Raw genomic sequence first — 27,194 nt, 5'->3', positions numbered from 1 at the left:
ACAAGCTTTATGGGGATGCTGACTTCATTTTCCAGCAGGACTTGGCACCTGCCCACACTGCCAAAAGCACCAAAACCTGGTTCAATGACCGTGGGATTACTGTGCTTGATTGGCCAGCAAACTCGTCTGACCTGAACCCCATAGAGAATCTATGGGACATTGCCAAGAGAAAGATGAGAGACATGAGACCGAAGAGCTGAAGGCTGCTATTGAAGCATCCTGGTCTTCCATAACACCTCAGCAGTGCCACAGACTGATAGCTTCCATGCCACACTGCATTGAGGCAGTAATTGCTGCAAAAGGGGCCCAAACCAAGTACTGAGTACATATGCATGCTTATACTTTTCAGAGGTCTGATATTGTTCTATGTACAAGCCTTGTTTTATTGATTGCATGTAATATTCTAATTTTCTGAGATTGTGGATTTGGGGTTTTCATGAGCTGTAAGCCATAATCATCACAATTATGACAAATCACGGCTTGAACTATCTGACTTTGCATGTAATGAGTCCATCTCATATATTAGTTTCACCTTTTAAGTTGCATTACTGAAATAAATGAACTTTTGCACGATTTAAAATTTTTCGAGTTTCACCTGTAGGTCCATTGCTATTCCTGAAATGATGCTCAAGTGATATAGTTCTGCAGTCTGTCACATACTCATGACATCATCAAGCTGTGCAGTCTTCTGGGTACCTGAGGACTGTGTTTCTGTACAGTTGATAGGAAGCGTTCAGGTCATTCATGCTGTGATGTAGCCACCAAAGGTAGACCCTCTTGTTCTGAAGTGAAGAAGATAGAAGACTCAGTGCTCCACGTGTCTTGTAAGTAAAAGAGGCCTTTTTAGCATGAGTTTTTTATAAAGTAAAATGGCCATCAGTTAGAGGGGCAGAGTGTGTGCTTGTGTATGTGTGTGTGTGTGTGTGTGTGGGGGGGGGGGGGGGGGGGATACTGCCTGGAGCCAAGCTTCAAAGTATTTGTATGGGCAAAAAAAGATCCCCTGGGGTGTAGAAGCCATCTGTCCAGGAACCAGATCATTTTCACCAACATTAATACCTTAAGATAGCAATACCAGTGGAGTGTACCTGCGGGTCCAGCGCTTTCTTCAACTTTCCTCAACCCTTTAAAATCAATGACAGCATGCAGTCTTTTGTCATAGTTGTCAATGAGGCTCCAAATTCTTGCAGGTGGTATTGATGCCCATTCATCTTAGTAAAATGCCTGCAGATCATGCAAAGTCTTTGGTCGTCTTGCATGAACCAAACGTTTGAGATCTCCCCAGAGTGGCTCGATGATATTGAGGTCAGGAGACTGTGATGGCCACTCCAGAACATTCACCTTTTTTTGCTGTAACCACTGAAGGGTCAACTTGGTCTTGTGGTTAAGGTCATTGTCGTGCTGAAAAGTCCAAAACCGTCCCATACCAACTTTGTCTTGTACTTAAGGTCATTGCCATACTGGAAAATTCAAAAGCGTTCCCTGCACAGCTTTTGTGCAAAAGAATGCAAATTGTCTGCTAGTATTTTCTCATAACATGCTGCATCGATCTTGCCATCACTTTTCACAAGATTCCACATGCCATTAGAGCTCCCTCCCCCCACAACATGGTGGGCCACCACCCTGCTCCACAGTGGGGATGGTATTTATGTTGCTATAGACCTTGTTGACCCCTCTCCAAACATAACGCTTATGGTTGTGACCATAAAGCTCTATTTTGGTCTCATCGCTCCAGATTACAGTGTACCAGAAGCTGTGAGGCATGTGAAGGTGTTGTCGGGCATATTGTAACGGGGCATTGGCACAGTAAATTCCTCTTTCTAGCAACTCAGCCATGCAGCTCATTTTTGTTCCAGTATCGTCGTATTTTCCTGAGGTTACCTGTGGGGTTTTCTTTGTATCCCGAACAATTCTTCTGGCTGTTGTGGTTGCAATCTTTCTCCCTGAATTTTTAACTTCTTAACAAGTGTTTGAACAGTACTGACTGGCAGATTCAAGGCTTTAGAAAGCTTTTTATATAATTTTCCATTTTTATAAGGTTCCATTACCTTGTTACAGTTCTTTTCTGCTCCCCATGGCTCAGTATCTAGCCTGATCAGCGCATCCATGTGAGAGCTAACAAACTAATTGATTATTTATTCACAGGCACTAACTGCAATTTAAAAAACCACATATGTGGGAAATTAACCACTTTGACCTGTGTATATCACCTTTTGTGCCTGTACCAAAGCCAAACATTCCAGGGTATGGAAACATTTAATCAGGGCCAGTTGGGTGATTTCTGTTATCATTATGATTTAAAAAGGAACCAAACAACTATGTGCTAATAAACAGCTTCATATGATCACTATCCTTAAGTAAAATACAGTTTTTTGGTATGATCAGTCATATTTTCAATATCAATGCCAAAATTTCATGATTTCTGCCAGGGCATGCAAACTTTTGTACACAACTGTAGCTGGCCAGCCTCCTAGCCTCAGCCAGTAGGTATGATGTGCTGCAAGCCCCAGTTTAGTCAAATTGATTCTTTCAGCCTAATCAATAACTATTTTATAATGATAGCAGATGTGTGTTTCAGAAGCATATAATGTTCAAAAAGAGAACAGTAATTGTCCATTGGATATTATCTTACAACAAACTGCAGACAATAAAAATCAAAGCTATTCTCTGTCGCTTGGCTCTGAATACCTTAATACACTTTAAAAGATTTACTCACATTTGCCAGCTAGCGACAAATAAAAGCATTTTGGTTACAGATGTTTTTTGAATAGAAGGATGCATTCTATGCTATTGATAACATGTTGATTACCTTTGAAAGTGTAACAGCTCACAGTAGCTAATGACAATTCCCAGGTCATTTGGAAATCTAAGCCTTACAGAAAGCATGGCAAAAAAAGCATTTATCGATGACACACTTCATTTATGATCTGAAGCTTCACAAGTGCCAAAAACGAGCCACAATATTAGCTCATCATTGACTCAAGTAATACTTTATATTTTTATTTAAAAAAAAAAAAAAGATATAGAAGAAAAGTTGAAGTAATTCAAAGACTTCCTGTCTGATAACCTCATCCCTAATGCAGAGACAGTTCCAGATGTTTCCATGGTGATGTGTTTTAGCAGAGGACTCTGAGTAACTTCTGTTAATGGATGTTAACACCTTAGAGGCCAAATATATTACTCTGATAACATAAAGGGATTTAAGGATACGAAACAAAGCAACAAATAAACAGAAAGCGAGCAATATCCAAGGTAGACCTGTTGGATCTGGGAAACGCGAGATGAGTTTCATTTCAGGAACATATAGGGCACTATAGAGCATACTCTATATACTATAGAGCATTTAGAAGAAAGTATACAATGTTTTCGGTGGATACATATTTAAAGTGTAAGACCACTTTTGCTGAAAAAAAAAAATAATCCAATGGGAATGCAGGCCGCACATACTCCCTCCCCCAAATACTACTTTCTATAAATAAATAATGACACAAAACGCTTTGTTGGCATAAAATTTTGGCCGCGGTACTTTTATTGGTGTAAATAAATTAATATTCAAATAATATATAATATCTTTAAGTTTTTTTATTAATTTTATATACTACTGAACGTTAACATCCAAAACTGAATTGCTCAGTCATTAAGGACTCGAGCATAGCATGAATAAAATGCAACACAATCTCCACTAGCCGGACTTGTATTACAAGCCTAGCCTACCCCAAAAGCACGGGCAGCTCAACACAATTTTGTAATCCCACATTGAAAATATCCAGTCCTATGTCCAATAAGTGGATATAGTCTGACCGGTAAAGACCACTAAATCCGCCTTCAAGATCCACATGTCGATAAGAAAAACCATTAATAAATGGCATACATTTTTCCATTGACTTATTCAGTCTTCTCCTAATGTTCTCTAATGCTTTAAATTGTGGGTGCAACAACCATAACAGATGTGGAACTATTTCAGAAAAAACTAATGTAGTAAGCTGAAAAGGTGTATATCCTGCTTTATCATAAATAGCAATTCCAAAGTTTTAACTTCATCTATGGTGTTTCCCCCAAGATGAAAAATAACCATGTCAGGCAAAGGCCAAATTTCAAATAACTTAGAAAGATGAGGAAATAAATTGACCCACTTCAAACCCCTAACACCTTTCCAATAAATCTGAAAATGCTCCGGATCCAAGGACAAGTTTCTTGCCGAAAATACAAATGAATGTCCAACTATCCAAACGCATCTGTTACTATTAGAGATGAGCGAATCGAACATGACGAAGTGGAATTCGTTCCGAAGATTTGGAAAAATTCGATTTGCGACGAATCCGAAGATTAGCAAACTTCGGATGCACGAATCGAATTTTCCCAAAAATGGCGGCGACATGTGTGGCGACAGGAGAAAATGGACAGAGAAGATGGGGCGGGGATCTCTGGGAAGGCGCGCAGACAAGGCGCGCTGACCCATAATGCATTCATGAGTCATGAATCATGACATGTGATCGCATTAGCCAATCAGCAGCCAGCCAGCACTGTGTAATGGTGGAGCTATAAATCGCGGCCATCTTAGAATTCTCCATTAGCCTCCGGTCATTCAAGAGAGACAGACCTGTCTGTAATAAGGGACAGAGTTAGGGCCACAGAGACTTTAGGGCCACAGAATCGTTACTCAGGGACACAGAATCGTTACTCAGGGACACAGAATCGTTACTCAGGGACACAGAATCGTTACTCAGGGACACAGAATCATTACTCAGAGCCACAGCTATCAAAGAATCGAAAATTTAAAGTGACATACACCCTTTTTTTTTTTGGTGGCTGTCGTGCACAGTTGGTGCTGCAGTTTGCCGATTGTGCAAAATAAACTGACTTTCTGCTTCACAATCACTATTGTACGTTCAAAGAGTTAAATCCATTTACACGCCGGCTGGCGGTAATATTTTTTGGGTGATTAGTGCATTCCAGTGACACAAACGTACAGTTTCCAGCCAACGGCAAGCTGCAATTGACCGATTGTGTACAATAAACTGACTTTCTGCTTCACAACCACTATTGTACGTTCAAAGAGTTAGATCCATTTACACGCTGGGTGGCGGTAATATTTTTTGGGTGATTAGTGCATTCCAGTGACATAAACGTACAGTTTCCAGCCAACGGCAAGCTGCAATTGACCGATTGTGCTAAATAAACTGACTTTCTGCTTCACAACCACTATTGTACGTTCAAAGAGTTAAATCCATATACACGCCGGGTGGCGGTAATATTTTTTGGGTGATTAGTGCATTCCAGTGACATAAACGTACAGTTTCCAGCCAACGGCAAGCTGCAATTGACCGATTGTGCTAAATAAACTGACTTTCTGCTTCACAACCACTATTGTACGTTCAAAGAGTTAGATCCATTTACACGCCGGGTGGCGGTAATATTTTTTGGGTGATTAGTGCATTCCAGTGACATAAACGTACAGTTTCCAGCCAACGGCAAGCTGCAATTGACCGATTGTGCTAAATAAACTGACTTTCTGCTTCACAACCACTATTGTACGTTCAAAGAGTTAAATCCATTTACACGCCGGCTGGCGGTAATATTTTTTGGGTGATTAGTGCATTCCAGTGACAGAAACGTACAGTTTACAGCCAACGGCAAGCTGCAATTGACCGATTGTGTACAATAAACTGACTTTCTGCTTCACAACCACCATTGTAATTTCAAAGAGTTAGATCCATTTACACGCCGGGTGGCGGTAATATTTTTTGGGTGATTAGTGCATTCCAGTGACATAAACGTACAGTTTCCAGCCAACGGCAAGCTGCAATTGACCGATTGTGCTAAATAAACTGACTTTCTGCTTCACAACCACTATTGTACGTTCAAAGAGTTAAATCCATTTACACGCCGGCTGGCGGTAATATTTTTTGGGTGATTAGTGCATTCCAGTGACATAAACGTACAGTTTCCAGCCAACGGCAAGCTGCAATTGACCGATTGTGCTAAATAAACTGACTTTCTGCTTCACAACCACTATTGTACGTTCAAAGAGTTAGATCCATTTACACGCCTGGTGGCGGTAATATTTTTTGGGTGATTAGTGCATTCCAGTGACATAAACGTACAGTTTCCAGCCAGCGGCAAGCTGCAATTGACCGATTGTGCTAAATAAACTGACTTTCTGCTTCACAACCACTATTGTACGTTTAAAGAGTTAAATCCGGTTTTATTTTTGGGGTGCTTATTGAATTAAAGAGTATGTCAGACAACACGCAGAAGAGTGGCAGAGGAGGCAATGTTTCAGGAGCGAGCAGACGTGGCAGCAGAGGAAGGGGTCGAGGCAGCACTAGTCGCAGCCAGAGGCCAGTGCTCCCGGTGTCATACAGCGCTCGTGTCTCCACCGACAACCCTGCCGTCATCGATTGGTTGACTCGGTCGTCTTCCTCTTCCCAGGTCACCTCTGACACCTACAGCCAACGGTCGGTGGGTACGTCAGACACAACCGTTGGCATGGCCCGGGAGCAAGCCCACTGAAATCACATGTCCTCGACCTGCCCCTGTCCTTTGGTGTTCCCTCACCAAGCGAAGTATCGCATGCTGTGGGCTCAGCCCCACTGTACAGTGAGGAAGAGCTAACAGAGGGCGGTCAGGAACGGGGGGAGACATCCGCCTCTTCAGCAGCCAGGCGAAGAAGTACTGGCGAGGAGAGTGGCTCGGTAGCCGGTCTAGAGACAGGTCTGTCTCCTGATCCACACGCAGCCGAGGGGGCTAGTAGTGACGCGGAGACCCTAATTGATGATGATGAGGCTGATCGCACTTGGCAGCCTTGTCGTCATCAGGCTATTGCTTCCGCATCATCAGGAGAAGAGGGTGCCAGCTTGCCAGCGAGCAAAACAGTCGGTGGGTTGCCCAGGAGGCAGCAGGGTCGCAGCAGTGTCAGTGGAGCCAAACGGCCACGGAGTAGAGCACCATCTCCACTGCAGCCTACCACCACGGCCAGTAGTGGTGCCGGTGTGCACGGAGGAAGTAGCAGTCAGCCAGTGAGGAGTAGCGGGGGCAAAGTTTCCTACTCGGCGGTATGGCAATTTTTCGTCACCCCGCCCGAGGAAGTAAACGTAGCCGTATGTCGACTATGTGGCCAGAAAGTCAAGCGTGGCCAGGGGGCCAATGTTGGGACTACAGCGTTGCGTCAGCATATGCAGCGTCGCCATTCAGTGGCCTGGGAAAACCGTGATAAAGATACGGCGGTTCTGCCTGCCCCAGCCCCCGCTCCATCACCCGCTCCGTTACTTGCTCTGTCACCCGACGTCAATCGCCCTCTATCAGCCAGTCAAGGCTCCAACACCTCTGCTGAGGGGAGTTGTCGCTCGTTGGCATCTTCCGCTCGTTCAGATGCTCCTTCTCCTGCTACTCCTCTTCACGGATTCCGTCAGCAGTCTTTCTTGGAATCCGTTTCCAAGAGACAACAGTTTGCGAGCACGCACCCGACGGTGCAGAAGCTGAACGTCCTCCTGTCCAAGTTGCTGGTGCTGCAGTCCCTCCCTTTCCAAGTGGTGGACTCAGCACCTTTCCGAGAAATGATGGCTTGTGCCGAGCCGCGGTGGAGAGTGCCAAGCCGGCATTTCTTCGCCAAAAAGGCAGTGCCAGCCCTGCATTCACATGTAGAAGAGATGGTGGGCCAGTCTTTGAGCATGTCGGTCTCTGCCAAAGTGCACGGCAGCGCCGACGTGTGGAGCTGTAACTACGGTCAGGGACAGTACATGTCATTTACGGCCCACTGGGTGAACGGGGTGCCGTCACAGCCGCACCAGCAACTTGGACAGGTCACGCCGCTTTTGCCTCCACGTTTGCACGTCCTTGGTCCAGCAAAGATGTCCGCCTCTACCACCTCTTCTTCCGCCATGTCCTCAGCCGCCACCCCCGTGCCAAGTCCCATTACCCGACCGGCATATCACATGTGCAGGGCGCAACGGTGTCACGCTGTGCTGCACCTGGTATGCCTTGGCGAACGTAGTCACACAGGGGAGGAACTTCTGAGTGTAATGAACAAAGAAATCGACAGATGGCTGTCTCCGCGCAAACTGAAAATTGGAACCATGTTGACCGACAACGGAAAGAACATGGTGTCTGCTCTGCGTCAAGGAAGGTTGTGCCATGCGCCATGCATGGCTCACGTGTTCAATCTGGTTGTCAAGCGGTTCCTAAAATCCACCATCCCACTGCAAGACATCCTTAAAATGTCACGTAAACTTTGCATGCATTTCAGCCATTCCTACACCGCAAAGCACACCCTCCTTGAGCTGCAGCGGCAGAACGGAATTCCACAGCATCGCCTGATCTGCGACGTTGCAACAAGGTGGAATTCAACCCTACATATGTTAGACCGCCTTTACGAACAGCGAAAGGCCATCACCGATTTCCTGATGTTACAAGCGGATAAAGGTACTCCCCTGTGTAACTTAGATGTCAGCCATTGGCAGCTCATGCGTGACACCTGCCGCTTGCTCAGGCCCTTTGAGGAGGCCACGCTATTCGTGAGTCGGCAGGACTATGGGATGAACGACGTCATTCCTCTGTTGCACGTCCTGGAACAAATGCTGTTAACAATGGCTGGTCAGGGTGCGGTAGACGTGGCGCACAGATCTCAACGCCACATGACCCCTGTGGGGGCAGGACAGGAAGAAGAGGAGGAGGTAGAGGAGGACATTGGTGCTCAGGAATTATTGAGTGAAATGGGTGGTTTTTCCACTCAGCGGACAGGAGTGGAAGAGCAGGAGCATCTGGTAGAGGAGGAGGAGGAGACAGAGGACCCAGACGCACCGTGGCAGTATGCTGTGGAGATGGAGGCAGGGAGTCCCTCGCATTCCTTGGCATAAATGGCCCATAGCATGCTCGGTTGCTTGCGTAGCGACAGCCGAATAATAACCATCAGACAGAGGGATGACTTTTGGCTGTCCACCTTGTTGGACCCTCGCTACCGTTCAAAAATGGTGGCCTTTTTCACACCTGCTGAGTGGGAGGCCAAAATAAAGTACTATAAAAACCACCTATGTAGTCATGCAGTATATAGCCCTATCGGCCACTTTCTGGCATCCAGTTGCTGTAGCCCCCATCACCACACTGTGCCACGGGCCCCTGTACCGCCTTCTCATACTGCTGCCAGATCCATCCTCTGCCATGTGCGTCTTTGTCGTCTGCTCACACTGCTGGGTTCCAGTTTTAAACCTAGGCCTGTGTATGGCTTCCGAATACTGCTGCCTCCACCGCCACCCTGCGCCATGTGCCTCTGTCGTCTGCTCACGCTGCTGACGGCTTCCGCTTTTTAAACTAGTCCTGTGTATGTCTTCCGAATACTGCTGCCTCCACCGCCACCCTGCGCCATGTGCCACTTTCAGGTCTCCTTACACTGTTGGTGGGTTCCATTTTGTGATAGGGTGCTGTATGGCCTTCCATTGCTGCTGCCTCCACCACCACCCTGCGCCATGTGCCTCTGTCGTCTGCTCACGCTGCTGACGGCTTCCGCTTTTTAACCGAGGCCTGTGTTTGGCTTCCGAACACTGCTGCATCCACCGCCACCCTGCGCCATGTGCCTCTGTCGTCTGCTCACGCTGCTGACGGCTTCCGCTTTTTAACCGAGGCCTGTGTTTGGCTTCCGAACACTGCTGCATCCACCGCCACCCTGCGCCATGTGTCTCTGTCGTCTGCTCACGCTGCTGACGGCTTCCGCTTTTTAAACTAGTCCTGTGTATGTCTTCAGAATACTGCTGCCTCCACCGCCACCCTGCGCCATGTGCCACTTTCAGGTCTCCTTACACTGTTGGTGGGTTCCATTTTGTGATAGGGTGCTGTATGGCCTTCCATTGCTGCTGCCTCCACCGCCACCCTGCGCCATGTGCCTCTGTCGTCTGCTCACGCTGCTGACGGCTTCCGCTTTTTAACCGAGGCCTGTGTTTGGCTTCCGAATACTGCTGCATCCACCGCCACCCTGCGCCATGTGTCTCTGTCGTCTGCTCACGCTGCTGACGGCTTCCGCTTTTTAACCTAGGCCTGTGTATGGCCTTCAATTGAAGCTGCTTCTGCTCCGCCACTCTGCCATTGGACTCTTGATAGTCGTCTCCCCACGCTGCTGCTGGGGGGGACTTTTTAACATAGGCCTCTGTATGGCCTTGAATTTTAGCTGCTTACGCTCCGCCACTCTGCCATGGGCCCCTGTACCGCCTCCTCATGCTGCTGCCAGGCCCATAATCTGCCATGGGCCCCCGTACCGACTCCTCATGCTGCTGCCAGGCCCGTAATCTGTCATGGGCCCCTGTACCGCCTCCTCATGCTGCTGCCAGGTCCAGAGTGTGTCATGGGTCCCTGTACGGCCTCCCATTGCTGCTGTCTCCATCGCCACACTCTGCCATGTGCCACTTTCAGGTCTCCTCACACTGCTGGTGGGTTCCATTTTGTCATAGGGTGCTGTATGGCCTCCCATTGCTGCTGCCTCCACCGCCACACTGTGGCTCCACACTCTGGTTTTGGCCCCGTGACTGCCCAAATGAGTGAAGTGTGCGGTGATTCTAAGATCGACAGCACTCATCTGCATGTCATACTGACTGACAGTATTATTTCTCTTCCCCAGCAGACTCCAAGGGCATTGAAATTAAAGGTACAGTGTTCTGCACTAATATAAAGGCTCTCTGAAGCCTAGAAACACCCTTTTTATAAGTTAAATTCGCAGCGAATATATTCGGCACGAAGCGAATTTAATCTGCGAATTCGGCGAATCAGCCGAACCGAATTTTTGAATAATTCGCTCATCTCTAGTTACTATCTAAAATTGAAATAGAAAGGTCAGGTCTGATATATAAAAGAAAACATTTTGATTCCCAGCTATCAAGTTGTTTGACTATTGTTTCATTAAGGCCCATTCTAGCAGCTGCCGTGGCTGCACCTATTCTAAATGAATGAGAGGTTAATCTTAGATGCTGTAAACCTGCTAGTCTCAGGCATGTTGTACATACCAAACTAAACTGGTATTTTGTAAAGGGGGATAAAGCAGAATGAATTAAAAATAAATCTTTATTTTTCGGCCTCACCGACCAATAATTTTTAACTGACTCTAAAGGGCATATGCTGCAATCTTTACAAGATCTGCCTCTACTAAATTGGTCTGTTTTTGATTTAGGAATAAACAGATGCACTCCATTGTCAAAAAGGACCACATGGTCAACTGTCAGCCCTTGTCTGGAGACTTTATTCCATGGCAATAACTCAGATATTCATAGTGCTCTAAAGAATGCTAAAACAAAGGAAACTTTAAATAACAATGCTTCATATTTTGAAAAACATACGCTAGCAGTAGCTACACATATATTTTTTAAAATGGGGATCGACAGATGTCTCCTACTATATTTCAACATATGGGCTTTTTTATACCCGTTAAGGGCCTGCTGAAACATAAAATAACTGGTACATGGGGGTTGATTGTTAAACTTTAGAAAAATGATACTTCGGCTAATAATTTTGTTATATGGCTATACGAATATTCTAAATGCATTAAATAACACAAAAAAGACAGAATAGCATTTTCAGAAGGAGAATAAAATTGGAAACCAAATTCTCTAGCGAATTCTTTCCACTTAAACCTTGCAACCAAATATTCAGTCCATGTACTGTGCTTTCTTTGCATCTGGATGTTTCCAAACATACAGCAACCCGCAAGAAAACTCACACTTTGTTTCAAAAATGAATGGTAACACGCTTTGCGATTGTGATACCATTTGTTCACATCTGCGTGTTTCTAAACACACAGCAACCCACAAGAAAAAACATGCATTTTCATGCATTTTAAAAATGCTCAGCAATGTATGTTGCACTTACCATTCGCTCGCATCTGCGTGTTTACGAATGCACAGCACCCACAAGAAAACGCATGCTTTCTGTGCATTTTGAAAACACACAACACACGTAACGTTTGCGTTACTGTTTAGGCTGCATTTGCATCTGTGCACTTCTGAATGCTCAGCAACCTTCACAGGAAATGCGCTTTTTGCCACATGTTTTGGAAACGTGCATCATACTTGCCATTATGGAGACACAAGCACAATGCGCTTTTGTAGCGCATTTCTGAAACGTGCGGTAAAGCATGCATTTTCTGTGTGCATTGCCGCAGATTTACAAACATGCAGATGTAAATGCAGCCTAATTGTTAATGACACCCCAATCATGGTTAGCAGATGTGTGCTTTTTCTGCACGACAAAACGCATTGCAAACGAGCACTGAAAAAACATGACACTCCACAACTGAAAACATTCTAGAGCTACTTTTGGGCATTTGTCACATTTAGGGCAGCCCATTCAAGTGGATAAGCTGCCCTATGTGCAACTCATGTTTACGCTTTAAAAATGTGAAAAAAACGCAAGCGGGAACACGCGTTTCTGCTACACTCAGAAGGATTTTTTTAGGCAGCAAGGATGACCAGGGAGAAGAGGCGAGAGTTAAAAAAAAACATTAATCCATCAAAGTCATATATGAATGCTTTTTATCAATTATTTTAAAAAATCGCTTTTCAAATTTGTACCATGTCACTGGGAACCCATAGAGCGAAATCACCTGGAAGTCGCAGCAACTTTCATATCACGCTAATGTGAACCAGGGCAAGAGCTCCTTTCCTGTGCTGTAAAAAGTGAAGTGACAGAGTTCTGCTTTATTACTTAGCAACTGCAAAACTTAACCCTCTCTCCCATGGACTTTAATTAATTCCCTTTTATTTCATCTTAAAGTGACTGTCTCCCATCTGTTCACATGTCCCACTATGCCTAAGTAATCTGCCCCTGAGGTGAAATGTCAGACACTTCCTATGGGGAAACATGTGCAGGCTTGATCCTGAGCCACACTGCCTGTGTCAATAGACACAGACAGGGTAGCTTGGCCCCATCTCCCACTCCCTTGTCACAGGATTTGTTTGACATAAGTGAGAACCAATGGCTCCCACTGCTGCCTCTCTGTCCTGTGAGGAGAGAGAGCGGAGAGATCAGCTGATCGGGCACAGCACTGGATCAAGATGGTAAGGTAGTCATTTAGAGGGGGCTGGGGGGATCCTGGTCACAGAAGTTTTTAACCTTAATGCAGCACATACATTAAGGTAGAAAAAAAATGAAGCCTTTACCTTAGATTCACACGTAAGTGTTTTCTGCAGCATTTTGAGTTTTGCAGAAATGCAGTACAGTCCATTTAACATGATTTCCTATGGGACATGTTCACATCTGTGCATTTTCACCCAGTGCGTTTTTTAGAAAGGTTCATGCTAGGTTCACACCTATGCAGGTTGCGTTTGAGCCGTTTCTGTATTGCATTTTGCATCTGTGTTTTTGCAGCATTTTTGATGCAATTTGCATTTTTTCTTTCATTTTTTTTTAATTTTCTTGTTGCTAGGCAGACTTAAAATGCATCAAAAATGTGGCAAAACTGCAATACATGTTTTTCTGTAGCATTTCCACTGAAGTCTATAGTACCAAAAACGCAACTGTTTGCATTCAAAAAAGTCCTTGACCCTTTCCAAAAAACACACTGGTTGAAAACGTGGAGATGCGAACCTGTCCCATAGGACATCATGTGAAATGGACTGTACTGTGTTTCTGCAAAATGCAAAATGCTGCAGAAAATGCTTAGGTGTGAACCTAGGGTCAGGGACTCTTTTGAACGCAAACATTTGTGTTTTGGTTCTATAGACCTCAATGGAAATACAGCAGAAACACATTTATTGTGTTTTTGCTGTTTTTTGCGTTTTAAATCTGCCTAGCAACAAGAAAATTAAAAAAATAAAAAAACCAAAAATGCATCAAAAACACGGCAAAAAGACAATGCAAAACGCAGGTGCAGAAACGGCTCGAATGCAACCTGCATAGGTGTGAACCTAGCCTTAAAACGATTTTAAGATTCCTCTGTAAAAGTTCTGCCCCCATGTCACCTAACACTTATAGAAAACCTGTACTTAGGGAACATATAGACTGCAATTGCTGATCTTTCATTCTAAAATTGCTATTTGTCATGATGATTCAGTGGCATCCATACTTTTTGAATCACTGACCCAGAACTCAAATTAACTCAACACATAGCCATTAATGTCTAAACTGCTGGCAACAAAAGTGAGTACACCCCTTAGTGAAAATGTCCAAATTGGGCCCAAAGTGTCAATATTTTGTGTGGCCACCATTATTTTCCAGCACTGCCTTAACCCTCTTGGGTATGGAGTTCACCAGAGCTTCACAGGTTGCCACTGGAGTCCTCTTCCACTCCTCCATGATGACATCACGGAGCTGGTGGATGTTAGAGACCTTTCACTCTTCCACTCTCTGTTTGATGATGCCCCACAGATGCTCAATAGGGTTTAGGTCTGGAGACATGCTTGGCCAGTCCATCACCTTTACCTTCATGATGTGTTTGGGGTCATTATCATGTTGGAATATTGCCTTGAGGCCCAGTCTTTGAAGGGAGGGGATCATGCCCTGCTTCAGTATGTTTCAGTACATGTTTGCAATCATGGTTCTCTCAATGAACTGCAGCTCCGCAGTGCCAGCAGCACTCATGCAACCCAAGACCATGACACTCCCACCACCATGCTTGACTGTAGGCAAGACACACTTGTTTTTGTACTCCTCACCTGGTTGCCGCCACACATGCTTAACACCATCTGAACCAAATACGTTTATACGAATAGTGTCCCATCATTGGTGTAAGTGGGAGGAATAGTGCCCCATCATTGGTGTCAGTGAGAGGAATAGTGCCCCATCATTGGTGTCAGTGAGAGGAATAGTGCCCCATCATTGGTGTCAGTGGGAGGAATAGTACGATTTCAATTCCCAAATCGCACCTGAAATCACGCACCCTGGATGCGACTTGGCATGCGATTTGCATGCCCTGCGGCATACCAAATTGCACTCAATGTGACCGGGGGCTAACACCACAGTCACATCTAATCCGATTTGGAAATCGGGCAACTTACAGTGAAGTCACACGATTTCAAAATCAGATTGGATGTGAACGGAGCCTATAGTGGACAATAGGGTGCGACTTGGCCTATAATTTGCAAGTCGTCTGTCATGCAAATCGCATGCCAAATTGCACCTGATGTGACTGGGGGCCACCTGTCCTGTTAAACCGCTGTATGGTTTTGGCCGCCATGCTGCAGCTCAGTTTCAGGGTCTTGGCAATCTTCTTATAGCCTAGGCCATCTTTATGTAGAGCAACAATTCTTTTTTTCAGATCCTCAGAGAGTTCTTTGCCATGAGGTGCCATGTTGAACTTCCAGTGACCAGTATGAGAGAGTGAGAGCGATAACACCAAATTTAGCACACCTGCTCCCCGGTCACATTTGAGACCTTATAACACTAATGAGTCACATGACACTGGGGAGGGAATATGGCTAATTGGGCCTAATTTGGACATTTTCACTTTGGGGTGTACTCACGTTTGTTGCCAGCAGTTTAGACATTAATGGCTGTTTGCTGAGTTAATTTAAAGGGGAAAGCAAATTTACACTGTTATACAAGCTGTACATTCACTACTTTACATTGTAGCAAAGTGTAATTTCTTCAGTGCTGTCACATGAAAAGATAGAATAAAATATTTACAAAAATATCAGGGGTGTACTCACTTCTGTGAGATACTGTATGTAGACTGGAATATCTGACTTCACTATTGTTGCACTTGCTGCATAATTGTATCAGGTTAGTAATTCAAGTACTGAAGCCACAGAGACCATGCAACTAACATGTTGAGGAGATAAGCAATGGCAACTTACATGTGTCTCTTAGTACATACGTACTCTAAAAAAATGCTTAAAGATAAACTCCACTAGTTCATTATTCCACTCACATAAGTGGCCCTATATTACAGTACTTCTCTCAATGAATCTTGTGCTTTGATTAAAGTACGGATAACAAAGGTCTGTGACTAAAAAGCTGTTTGATTATTTTCATCTAATTTCCATGTATTTTGGTGTGCTGAAAACAAATAAAATATTGAAAAAACTCCTAGACGTCATGATTTGCCACAAAAATGCAAAGTTGTCTTCAAATTTATCAAATTTTTTACATTTTTGGTATTTTTTTTATATTATGGGTTTTTAACCAAATTTAAAGTCCAAATTACTATTAATTAATTCACATAAGTGCATTTAAGATATAAAATGCCAAAAAAATCTTACAGAGGTTGTCCGAGTTAAAAAAAAAATAGCACTGTAAATGTGATGGTCAGCAATATATACATAAGCTAAGCAAGTTTTAGGGAAAAACATTCTATTTCCTCATTTCCCTAGTTCTCTTCTGTCCCTTTGTTGTTATTTGCAGGTAAACAATCTCTGCCCCTCCCCCCTGCAAAGGGGGTGAATACAAGTACTGCTCTGAGTGACATGTCTGACTACTGGGATACTCAGCAGCATGCTGTATGTGTAAGCCTCAGCTCTGAGTCTGTGCTTCTAATGGTAGAAGGGGTTAATCTTTCCTGAAGAATCCAGTGGGTGGGATACCAAATACCCTTGTTTTCTGTGTCTATGGGACAGTCGAGCCTGACAAAATCACTGGACCAAGAAGAGTTGGCAGCCGAGGGTGCTAATAGTCGGTGAAAAAAATGTCCTCCGAGAAACTTTGGTACCTTCCCATAAAGTTCTTCTACCACCTCTCCACATAAAATTGTGATTGATGAAGCAATTCGTAAAATCACTTCCAAGAGATGGAGAATGCTTCAAATACTTGGTCACCAAGTTTCCAGGCCTGTCGGAGGCAAAACTGAAGGAAGGTGTGTTCATCGGACCAGACATTAGAAGGCTTACAGTTGATCAAGAGTTTGTCAATACCATGACGGATCCTCAAAAAGAAGGGTGGATTGCATTTAAAGAAGTCTGTCAGGGCTCCCGGGTATGACCAGAGGTGTGTGACTGACGCAGGGAAACGCAGACTTCAGATATGTTATAAACAATGTAATTTATTAACACTAACCATACAAACATAAACGCAGTGCAATACTAAAACATAACACAGTGCAAACAAACCAAACCAACCACCCACAGATAACAGTACATACAATGCAAGCGTCGTCAGGCAGGCCGGGTCAATATCAGTCGGGCAGGTAGGTACAGGGGGAGCAAGCGGAGAATGGTCGGGGTCACAGGCCAGGTTCAGCAGGTAGCGGGCAGCGTGGTACAGAGGGTCAGGCAGAGGAGAATGGTCAGACAAGCCAGAGATCAGAGCAGGGTCAGCAGAGAATCAGACAGGAACAGAGAGCAGGAACAGGATACAGGGCCCAAGAGAAACACAACACCAAGGCAGAGTCTGCAGGTCTGAATGTCCCTTAAATACACCAGTATAATTAGTTCCAGGTGTTTGACTGGCTGCAAGGTTGAGTCTCTGATTGCTGGGAGCACCCGCTGGCCAGCCCTGGTACTGCAGCTCATAAGGCAGATGAGTCCCACTATTGCTGGCCAGTCCATTCCTGACAGTCCCCCCCCTCAAGGAGCGGCCTCAGGACGCTCCAAACAGTCCTAGCTGGGCAAAAAGTTCCACCGCCCGGGTCTGGTAACTGGCGGGATATCAAAGACTGGCACACCGGGCAGGACTCCGAGCAGCGGCACACCGGGCAGGGGCACACGGGGCAGAGGCACACCGGGCAGAGGCACATCGGGCTGGACTCCGGGCAGAGGCACATCGGGCTGGACTCCGGGCAGAGGCACATCGGGCTGGACTCCGGGCAGAGGCACTCCGGGCAGCGGCACACCGGGCAGAGGCACATCGGGCAGAACTCCGGGCAGAGGCACATCGGGCTGGACTCCGGGCAGAGGCACATCGGGCTGGACTCCGGGCAGAGGCACATCGGATTACCAGGCGAAGCAGCAGGCAGCGGGCCACCAGGCAGAGCAGCAGGCACCGGGCCCCCAGGAGGAGCAGCAGGCACCGGGCCCCCAGGCGGAGCAGCAGGCAGCGGGCCACCAGGCGGAGCTGCAGGCAGCAGGCCCCCAGGCGGAGCAGCAGGCAGCGGGCCCCCGGGCAGAGCAGCAGGCACCGGGCCCCCGGGCGGGGCGACCGGCATCGGGTCCCCAGGCGGGGCGACCGGCATCGGGCCCCCAGGCGGAGCGGCGGGCGCCGGGCCCCCAGGAGGGGCGACAGGCGTCGGCCCCCAGGCGGGGCGACAGGCGTCGGGCCCCCAGGTGGGGCAACAGGCGTCGGGCCCCCAGGCGGGGCGGCGGGTGCCGGGCCCCCAGGCGGGGCGACAGGCGTCGGGCCCCCAGGCGGGGCGACAGGCATCGGGCCCCCAGGTGGAGCGGCGGGCGCCGGACCCCTAGATGGAGCGACAGGTCTCAGGCCTTCAGGCGGAGCGGCGGGCGCCGGACCCCCAGGTGGAGCGACAGGTCTCGGGCCCTCAGGCGGAGCGGCGGGCGCCGGACCACCAGGTGGAGCGACAGGTCTCGGGCCCTCAGGCGGAGCGGCGGGCGCCGGACCCCCAGACGGAGCGACAGGTCTCGGGCCCTCAGGCGGAGCGGCGGGCGCCGGACCCCCAGGCGGAGCGACAGGTCTTGGGCCCTCAGGCGGAGCGACAGGTCTCAGGCCCCCAGGCGGGGCGGCGGGCGCCGGACCCCCAGGCGGAGCGACAGGTCTCGGGCCCCCAGGCGAAGCGGCGGGCACCGAGTCACCAGGCACGACAGTGGGCTCCGAGTCAACTGGCATGACCGCTGGCACTGGGTCAGACATTGGATCGTCTGGCTGGACAGCGGGCATCGGGTCACCAGGCATCAGGTCATTTGGCTCGACAGCGGGCACTGCGTCATCTGGCAAGGCAGTGGGCTCTGAGTCAACTGGTATGACCGCGGGCACTGGGTCAGACATTGGATCGTCTGACTGGACAGCGGGCATCGGGTCACCAGGCATCAAGTCATTTGGCTCGACAGCGAGCACCGCGTCATCTGGCAAGGCAGTGGGCTCCGAGTCAACTGGCATGACCGCGGGCACTGGGGCAGACATTGAATCGTCTGGCTGGACAGCGGGCATCGGGTCATCAGGCATCAGGTCATTTGGCTCGACAGCGGGCACCGTGTCATCTGGCAAGGCAGTGGGCTCCGAGTCAACAGGCACGACAGTGGGCACCGGGTCATCAGGTACCGGATTGTCTGGCTCGACAGCGGGCATCGGGTCACCAGGTATGACAGCGGGCACTGGGTCACCAGGCATCAGGTCATTTGGCTCGACAGCGGGCACCACGTCATCTGGCAAGGCAGTGGGCTCCGAGTCAACTGGTATGACCGCGGGCACTGGGTCAGACATTGGATCGTCTGACTGGACAGCGGGCATCGGGTCACCAGGCATCAGGTCATTTGGCTCGCCAGCGGGCACCGCGTCATCTGGATCAACAGCGGGCATCGAGTCAACTGGCCTAATAGGATCGTCAGGCTGGATCAGTTCATCATGCTGGGTAGAGGCATCAGGCTGAATGCCGGCGTCCGGCTGAGTAGAGGCTTCAGGCTGAGTAGAGGCTTCAGGCTGAGTAGAGGCATCAGGCTGAGTAGAGGCTTCAGGCCGAGTAGAGGCTTCAGGCCGAGTAGAGGCTTCAGGCCGAGTAGAGGCTTCAGGCCGAGTAGAGGCATCAGGCCGAGTAGAGGCTTCAGGCCGAGTAGAGGCATCAGGCCGAGTAGAGGCATCAGGCCGAGTAGAGGCTTCAGGCCGAGTAGAGGCTTCAGGCTGAAGAGAGGCATCAGGCTGCGTACAGGCATCAGGCCGAGTAGAGGCATCAGGCTGAGTACAGGCATCAGGCCGAGTACAGGCATCAGGCTGCGTACAGGCATCAGGCCGAGTACAGGCATCAGGCTGCGTACAGGCATCAGGCTGAGTACAGGCATCAGGCTGAGTACAGGCATCAGGCCGAGTAGAGGATTCAGGCTGAGTAGAGGCTTCAGGCTGAACCACGGAAGGCAGGTTCACCGGTTTGGATACTGGCAGCATGGTATTGGTTGGAAAGAATTTTCGCTTTTTCTGGTTTTAACTACTGGAGCACTGCAAGTAAACGCAGGTCTGCAAACGAATGGAGCAGCTGGAGACAGAGAAGAGCTGGAGGATGGAACAGGAGAGGGAGCAGTTGCTACAGAGGGCTTTCTTACAGGGTTAAAGGCAGGATAGGTGCAGCGAGTGGGAACAGGGTACTGACATGCGGTAGATAGCAGGGCAGGAGGAGCTGTTGGGAATGCAGGAATAGAGTTTTGAGGAAATAGATTAGAAGCAGGACTGGGTCTTTGTAAGCTGACTGAGGCTGGGTGCAACAAATCTGTCCATGTCTGCAGTAGGGGTTGAACAAAGCTGAGCTTACACAAAGCCTGTCTGACCAAAGACTGCACTGCGTTTATACAATCTCTTAGTGTCTGTGGTGAACATGTGGAATAACGCTCCAGAAAGTAACCCACATCATCCTCTAATGACCATACCAGGGACTCTACCTGGTCTGCACTAAATGGTGGCAAAAATTCATCCCTGCATTCGGGGGTACCAGATGAAACCAACTCAGCACAAACCTCAATCAAAGGCTGCACCTCAGAGAACTCTGTGCCCTGATCTACTAGAACATGAGCGAGCCGTATACATTCTAGCAGTTCATCCCGGGTATACTCCTTCAGAGTTTGATAAGCATACTCCCTGTCATCAAACACTAGCAGATATAAATACGCAACCTCATCCAGATCCATCCTTCCCATCAACAAACCAAGATGGCTTCCCTGTGCAGCCACTTCTGGTCAGGATTGGCCTTGGTGTAATGTCAGGGCTCCCGGGTATGACCAGAGGTGTGTGACTGACGCAGGGAAACGCAGACTTCAGATATGTTATAAACAATGTAATTTATTAACACTAACCATACAAACATAAATGCAGTGCAATACTAAAACATAACACAGTGCAAACAAACCAAACCAACCACCCACAGATAACAGTACATACAATGCAAGTGCCGTCAGGCAGGCCGGGTCAATATCAGTCGGGCAGGTAGGTACAGGGGGAGCAAGCGGAGAATGGTCGGGGTCACAGGCCAGGTTCAGCAGGTAGCGGGCAGCGTGGTACAGAGGGTCAGGCAGAGGAGAATGGTCAGACAAGCCAGGGATCAGAGCAGGGTCAGCAGAGAATCAGACAGGAACAGAGAGCAGGAACAGGATACAGGGCCCAAGAGAAACACAACACCAAGGCAGAGTCTGCAGGTCTGAATGTCCCTTAAATACACCAGTATAATTAGTTCCAGGTGTTTGACTGGCTGCAAGGTTGAGTCTCTGATTGCTGGGAGCACCCGCTGGCCAGCCCTGGTACTGCAGCTCATAAGGCAGATGAGTCCCACTATTGCTGGCCAGTCCATTCCTGACAGTACCCCCCCTCAAGGAGCGGCCTCAGGACGCTCCAAACAGTCCTAGCTGGGCAAAAAGGGTCTGGTAACTCCGGGCAGCGGCACACCGGGCAGGGGCACACCGGGCAGAGGCACACCTGGCAGAGGCACATCGGGCTGGACTCCGGGCAGAGGCACATCGGGCTGGACTCCGGGCAGAGGCACATCGGGCTGGACTCCGGGCAGAGGCACTCCGGGCAGCGGCACACCGTACAGAAATTTTTAGGCAATAACAAAGATCCTTACTACTAAAACTTCGTTGGACGAATGCTGAAAGCATTTCAAGCTTTAGGTTGCCTGATGAGTTTGAAAGTGAATTTCCTCCAGTCCCACCTTGAGTACTTTCCTGAAAATTTGGAAGCTGTGAGTGAGGAACAAGGTGAACGATTCCACCAAGACATTAAAGAGATGGAAAGGAGATAGCAGGGAAAATGGAGCATTACAATGATGGCAGACTACTGTTGGATGCTTCAGGGAGACATTCCAGATGCTACTCACAAGCGTAAATGCACCAAGAGGAGCCTCACAGGGAAGAAGAATCGAGTTTAGTGTGTGTAGGTGAGCTCATTTCAGTTCAAAAAAGGATTTTCATGAAAAAATTGTAATAAAACTTTAATCTTATAAGTCTATTTCCATTTATCTTGAGGTATTGCGTTATTTAACATAGTTACCTAAATTGTCAGGAAACGTGATGTCCTATGACAAAATGGATTCAGCACACCAAAGAACATAAAGATTACGTGGAATAACCAAAACAGCTCTTGAAAAAAATTTCTTTGCAGACCTGTGATTATGTAACAGCCAAAGACTCAAAAACCTTTTTTAATGCTTGCAAAGAAGATTTAAAAACAAATAAGAGTGCCCGCAGTAACTGCTAAAATTTCTTTTTAGGCTTTATTAAACTTTATTTTTATCTTGCTCACTGCCTTCACTTCTTGGTTGTTTCTTTGTTGCTGAAGTTCACCAGAATTAAAGATGAAATAGAAACAGCATTGCAGTAAACATACTGAAGTTTTTCCAATTACTTTTTAGCTTTTTTTAGTTTTTTTCCAACACACAACTAAATTCAACAACTTACTTATATTGTAAAGGAATAGTTGTGGTTTTACTGCAAGTGAAACTTTTTCTCTCTAAACAATTTTAACTTTAACTTTTTATTGCATAGTTAATAGTATTTTGCTACTTTCTCCCAAGCTTCAGCGTCTCTCAGTTCCTCTGCTGGCATTCACCTCTGATTCTGCTGTGTGCTTTCTATCTTTTCCTTGCTATCTCTCCCATATGTATTCATTTATGCAAAAGCTCAAACACTTTTTACTTGCTTCTCAGCATTACTAATGGCATGCTCTTGCTTATCAGCAAATCTGTCAAATTTTCACTACTCTAGCACCCCTCTATGATCTTATAGCTTTATTTTACTAGCAATGACTGGTGATGGAAAAAATGTTACATTAACTACAATCCAATTCATGAAAATGATGTTAAAAATCTGTCTTTTATGGTACATTATAAACATTCTAAAATGTTTTATGGGTTTAAAGAGTTTTAGGGGAGAAAATGTCTCTAATGACTTGATCTTTCTATTATGCAGCCCTTTGTGGCATATCTGTATACGTGTATTTGGGTTCCTTTAGTTCTCTAGATGCCCAATTTGCAAAAGCAATGCAATGGGTAACATAGTTAGACAAAAAAATGGAAACACTACATGATAAACAGGTGTGAAAGTGAAGACATGTTTTGTGTTGAAAGCAGAAGTAATGTAACATTCTTTTGCTTCTGCTGTGTGATGAGACACCTCGCTGACAGGTGGGAAGCCTCACTTTCGTCATTCACTGCTAGCAATATGGAGTCATATCAGAGCTTACTGAGTTTCAAAGAGGGAAAATTGTTGGTGCCCGCTTATCTGGTGCTTCTGAGACTGAAGTTGCCATTTTTTTTGACCATGTCGCAAGATACAGTATCAAAGGTTATGACAACATATACAGTTTTCCAGGAAAATGTCTGATAAGCACAGTCGACATGGTCAACTGACCAAAAGGGACAAAAGGACATTGCGTAGGATTGTGATCCAGAATAAGAAAACAAGGACTGCAAAAGTGACTGCAGAGCTCAATCTCAGTCTTTACGGGACTGAGATTAAGTTCTGCAGTCACTAGTATGCTGTTATGTGGTGATACCTACATAACATTGCCTTCAAAGTCATATAAAAATGAGGATCCTCCTTGGAGAAAGGCATTTTTTTTATTTTTTGCATTGGTACATGTGCCTCATAGTAGTGCCAAACTCCCTATGTCCTTTAACTACATGCAGCCCAGCCACTGTTCATATACGGTGGCAGGGCGGCACTCGCAGGCAAAACCACATTTTAAAACGTGTGTTTTGTAAACAAATAGGGGGCGCGCGCGAGGCGCGCCGCCGCCCTATCTGTCCCGTGGATCACCGCCGCAGATGTCAGTCGCCGGGTCACAGCCACTCCTTAGTGGCTATGTCCCGGCGATCGGCGACAAACAGTGACAGAGAGCACAGCTGCAGTAGCTGTGCTGTCTGTCACTTCCCTGTCAGCTCGAGGATGAGCTGATCGAGAAAGAACAGTTTCTCTTTCTCGATCAGCCTTGTCCTGCCCAGTACACACCCCCGCCCCCTAGTAAAACACTCCCCTCACTCCTATAACCCTTCCCTGCAAAATAAAGTTAACCCCTTCCTCCCCATTGCCATTAGTACAGTGTCAGTGTTTTTTTTTTGCACTGATCACTGTATTAGTGTTTTTGGGGATGTCAGTGACCCCAAGTCAGTACCCCCCAATGTCAGAATGTCCGTCGCAGTCCCGCCATAAGTCGCTGGTCACTGCCATAAGTCCCTGATCGCCGCCATAATTCACTGATCGCCGCCATTATTAGTATAAAAAAAACCTAAAAATCCCAGTATCTTTCCTGCCATTTGTAAACGCTATAACTTTCACGTAAACCAATTAATTTACACGTATTGGGTTTTTTTTTTAGCAAAGACATGTCGCAGAATGCATTTTGGCAGAAATTTATGACTAAATTTGATTTTTGCATTTTTTTTTACTGGACATGTTTTATAGCAAAAAGTCCAAAATATTGTTTTTTTTTCCTCAAAATTGTCAGACTTTTTTTTTATAGCGCAAAAAATAAAAACCGCACAGGCGATCAAATACCACCGAAAGAAAGCTCAATTTGTGGGGAAAAAAAGGATGTAAATTTCATTTATATACCATATTGCATGACCGCGCAATTGTCCGTTAAACTAGCGCAGCGCTGTATAGCAGAAAAATGGCGTAAATTGCAGTATTTATACCATAGTTTGTAGATGCTATAACTTCCACAAAAAGCAATCAATATACACTTATTGGGATTTTTTTTACCAAAAACATGTAGCAGAATACATTTTGGCCTAAATTTATAACCAACTTTGAGTTTACTATATATTTTTTATAGCTGAAAATAAAAAATATTGTTTTTCTTCAAAATTTTTGGCCTTTTTTTGTTTATAGCGTGAAAAATAAAAAGTGCACAGGTGATCAAATTACACCGAAAGAAAGCTCTATTTGTGTGAAAAAAAAGGACGTAAATTTCGTTTGGGTGCAGCATTGCATGACTGTGCAATTATCAGTTGAATTAGTGCAGCGCCGAGTAGCAAAAAGAGGCCTGGTCATTAAGGGGGGTAAATCCTCTGGAGCTCAAGTGGTTAACAATTCAAAGCCTATTAGTCCTGAAGACAGCTGCAATTTTAAGGAGCCCCCTTCCCCATTGACGTCAATGGGATTTGGATTTAGGCTATGCTCACATTAATGCAGGTTGATGCTTTTTGCCTTTTTTCACACGTTTTTGATGCATTTGTGTTTTGCTTTTTTTTTGGCTTATAGGAAAGTATGACAGTTCTGTTGTAGTGCTACTTTGCTGCAAATTTGATGTGACTTTACACTCCCTGGCACTCAAGTAGCATCAAAGTCACATCAAAGTAGTGCAGGAACACCTATGTGTCCGAAGTCGCATGCTAGGGTTAGGGTTAAGGGCTAGACTTAGGGTTAACTGTTAAGGTTATGGTTAAGGTTTAGGATTAAATGTTAGGATTATTGTTAAGGGTTAGGGTTAAATGTTAAGGTTATGGTTAAGGGCTAGGGTTAAATGTTAAGGTTAGGGTTAAGGGTTAGGGTTAAATGTCAGGATTATTGTTAAGGGTTAGGGTTAAATGTTAAGGTTATGGGTAAGGGTTAGGGTTAAATATTAAGGTTAAGGGTTAGGGTTAAATGTTATTGTTATGGTTAAGGGCTAGGGTTAAATGTTAGGATTATTGTTAAGGGTTAGGGTTAAATGTTAAGGTTATGGTTAAGGGCTAGGGTTAAATGTTAAGGTTATGGTTAAGGGCTAGGGTTAAATGTTAGGATTATTGTTAAGGGTTAGGGTTAAATGTTAAGGTTATGGTTAAGGGCTAGGGTTAAATGTTAGGATTATTGTTAAGGGTTAGGGTTAAATGTTAAGGTTATGGTTAAGGGCTAGGGTTAAATGTTAAGATTATTGTTAAGGGCTAGGGTTAAATGTTAAGGTTATGGTTAAGGGCTAGGGTTAAATGTTAAGGTTATGGTTAAGGGTTAGGGTTAAATGTTATTGTTATGGTTAAGAGCTAGGGTTAAATGTTAGGGTGAGCGGTAATTCTTAGAGTTCTAATCCTAACAATTTCAGCTAATCCTAATCGTAACAATTACTGCTAACCCTAACTCTATCATTTAATCCTAAGCCTAGCCTTTAACCTTAACCCTAACATTCGACGTTGGGCACATAAAATTTCCTGCACTACTTTGATATGACTGTGATGTTACTTTAATGCTGCGTTAATGCTACTTGATTGCCAGATAATTTAAAGTTGCATCAAAGTTGCAATACATGAACAGAACTGTCATATTTTCCTATTAGAAAAAAACACAAACCGCATCAGAAATGCTTTTTTGATTTGAGTTTTTGTTGCAGGTCTATTGAAGTCTATTACATGCAAAACGCAATCTGCTACGGAAAAAAAGTCCCTGTCCCTTTCCAAAAAACGCATTTGCTCAAAACACACAGATGCAAACTAGATCCATAGGAAACCATGTTAAATGGACTATACTGCATTTCTGCAAAACGCAGTAGAAACGTATACATGTGAACCAAGAGTTAAGTTCACAATTTCTATAACTTACAATGATTTTGCTGAATGGCCCATAAATCAAACCCAAGCACATGTGCTTGTCAGAAAATAAACCTAAGATTAGCACTCAACAGCGATGAAATCTACAAATCTATGTCTGCCAAAGTTCTAATTATTGGCACAAAGTCTCTTTATTCAACATAATATAATTGAAAAAACATTCACTTCCTCGCAGCTCTCTCCAGACCGGGGGAATCCTCAGAAAAACTGTAATAGAAAGAGATAGCATGCTGGCATAGTATAAAATTCTCAAAAAATCTATAATAGCTTAACATAAATATACTGTACTTATAAAAGAGATATAAAGACACGCTTCTCACATCATTTCTATAATGAACATCTTATTAATCAATTAATGCACTCATCTGTCTATTAGTGCTTTATCCAAAGACCGACCTCTAATGTCCTGTGCTTATTACTAGAAGTGAGTCACCAACTTGGAACAATCATGTGCATATTACATTTCCTAACAGAGCACCCTGGCCTCATGAAGTATGTTAGATCTATTTGTTAGTCAAATCAAAGAATTTACAAACATTTGAAGAAAACCAGCATATAACACTGACAAAAAAAGTTGTGATTGGTCCACAGCTCCCACATGATACATAGGGCCAATCATAACACA

At 45.8% G+C, this 27,194-nt stretch overlaps 1 pseudogene; it reads right to left on the bottom strand.

The window, feature by feature from the left end:
- Positions 1-3,707: 3,707 nt before the first annotated feature.
- The window catches only part of LOC149462839 (uncharacterized), a 45,296-nt pseudogene continuing 21,809 nt past the window's right edge, over positions 3,708-27,194 (bottom strand).

Source organism: Staurois parvus, unplaced genomic scaffold, assembly GCF_062004578.1.
Source record: "Staurois parvus isolate SC_StPar_1 unplaced genomic scaffold, SC_StPar_1.0 ptg000165l, whole genome shotgun sequence".
Classification (NCBI taxonomy): domain Eukaryota; kingdom Metazoa; phylum Chordata; class Amphibia; order Anura; family Ranidae; genus Staurois; species Staurois parvus.
Note: the sequence above shows the minus strand (reverse complement) of the source record. Positions and strands in the feature narration are given on the sequence as shown.